Source organism: Cottoperca gobio, chromosome 22 (assembly GCF_900634415.1).
Source record: "Cottoperca gobio chromosome 22, fCotGob3.1, whole genome shotgun sequence".
Taxonomy (NCBI): Eukaryota; Metazoa; Chordata; class Actinopteri; order Perciformes; family Bovichtidae; genus Cottoperca; species Cottoperca gobio.
In genome coordinates this window covers 21,110,958-21,113,457 of record NC_041376.1, presented here as the reverse complement: position 1 = coordinate 21,113,457, position 2,500 = coordinate 21,110,958, and positions in this window count along the sequence as shown.

The window sequence follows — 2,500 nt, the reverse complement described above, 5'->3', positions numbered from 1 at the left end:
CAGTCAAGCATGGTGGTGGCAGCATCATGGTCTGGGGCTGCATGAGTGCTGCCGGCACTGGGGAGCTGCATTTCATTGAGGGACACATGAATTCCAATATATACTGTGACATCCTGCAGCAGAGCATGATCCCCTCTCTTCGGAAACTGGGCCGTAGGGCAGTTTTCCAACATGATAATGACCCTAAACACACCTCCAAGATTACAACGGCCTTGCTGAAGAAGCTGAAGGTTAAGGTGATGGACTGGCCAAGTATGTCTCCAGACCTAAACCCAAATGAGCACATGTGGGACATCCTCAAGAGGAAGGTGGAGGAGTGCAAGGTGTCCAACATCCGTGCGCTCCGTGATGTCGTCGTGGAGGAGTGGAAGAAGATTCCAGAAGCAACCTGTGCAGCTCTGGTGAATTCCATGCCCAGGAGGGTTAAAGCAGTGCTAGATAACAATATGTGTGTATATATATATATATATATTTACACACATATATATATATACACACATACATATATATATATATATACACACATATATATATTCACACATATATATATTCATACACATATATATGTATATATATATATATATATATATATATATATATATATATATATATACCTCTCTGGGAACCATCACCTTATCGTGGTGGAGAGGTTTGGGTGTCCCTATGAACCTGAGAGCTGTGTTGTCTGGAGCCTAGTGCTCCTGGTAGGGTCTCCCAAGGCAAATTGGTCTCAGGTGAGGGGCCAGACTAAGAATGGTTCAAAAACGACTTCATGAAAGAAAGGAAAAGGAAAGGAGAGACCCTGCCCGGAGGAAGCCCGCGGCCCCCGTCTGGAGCCAGGCCCAGAGGGAATGCCCGACAGCGAGCGCCTGGTGACCGGGTTTGCCACGGTGCCCGGTCGGGCACAGCCCGAAGAAGCTACGTGGTGCCTCCCATCCATCCATCCTGTGGGCCCACCACTCATGGCAAAAACCGCTGGGGTCGGGTGCGCTGTCACATGGGTGGCAGTGATGGTCAGGGACCTCGACGGACCAGACCCGGGCAGCAGAGGCTGGCTCTGGGGACGTGGAACGTCACCTCTCTGTTGGGGAAGGAGCCGGAACTAGTGCGGGAGGTGGAGCGCTACCAGTTGGATCTGGTGGGGCTTACCTCCACGCACAGTCTTGGCTCTGGAACCGTACTCCTGGATAGGGGTTGGACTCTATTCTTCTCCGGAGTTGCCCAAGGTGTGAGGCGTCGGGCCGGGGTGGGGATACTCACTAGCCCACGGCTGAGCACCGCTATGTTGGAGTTTATCCCGGTGGACAAGAGGGTCGCCTCCCTACGCCTTCGGGTTATGGGGGGGAAAACTCTGACTGTTGTTTGTGCCTATGCCCCAAACCGCAGTTCTGAGTATTCGGCCTTCTTGGAGACCCTGAATGGAGCCCTGTAGGGGGCTCCAGTAGGGGACTCCGTAGTCTTGCTGGGAGACTTCAACGCACACGTGGGAAACGATGGAGACACCTGGAGAGGCGTGATTGGGAGGAAGGGCCTCCCTGATCTAAACCCGAACGGTCGTTTGTTATTGGACTTCTGTGCTAGCCATGGAATGGCCATAACAAACACCATGTTCGAACATAAGGATGCTCATAAGTGCACGTGGTACCAGAGCACCCTAGGCCAAAGGTCAATGATCGATTTCGTAATCGTATCATCTGACCTGAGGCCGCATGTTTTGGACACTCGGGTGAAGAGAGGGGCGGAGCTGTCGACTGATCACCATCTGGTGGTGAGTTGGATTAAGGGGTGGGGGAAGACTCTGGACAGACCTGGTAAACCCAAACGGGTAGTGCGGGTGAACTGGGAACGTCTGGAGGAAGCCCCTGTCCTGGGGATCTTTAACTCACACCTCCGGCGGAGCTTTTCAGCCATCCCTGTGGAGGTTGGGGGCATTGAACCTGAGTGGGCTATGTTCAAAACCTCTATTGCTGAAGCTACGGTGATGAGCTGTGGTCTCAAGGTCTTAGGTGCCTCAAGGGGCGGTAACCCTCAAACACCGTGGTGGACCCCGGTGGTCAGGGAAGCCGTCCGACTGAAGAAGGAGTCCTTCCGGGTTATGTTATCCGGGAGGACTCCGGAAACAGTTGCAGGGTATCGAAGGACTAGAAGGGCGGCAGCTTCTGCCGTGTCAGAGGCAAAGCAGCGGGTGTGGGAGAAGTTTGGAGAAGCTATGGAGAAGGACTTTCGGTCGGCACCAAGGTGCTTCTGGAAAACCATCTGGCACCTCAGGAGGGGGAAGCGAGGAACCATCCAAGCTGTGTACAGCAAGGGTGGGACCCTGATGACTTCAACTGAGAAGGTTATCGGCCGGTGGAAAGAGCACTTTGAGGAACTCCTGAATCCGACTAAGACGTCCTCTAAGGTTGAGGCAGAGCTGGAAGCTGATGGGGGATCATCGTCAATTTCCCTGATGGAAGTCACTGAGGTAGTCAAACAACTCCACAGTGGCAAAGCCGCAGGG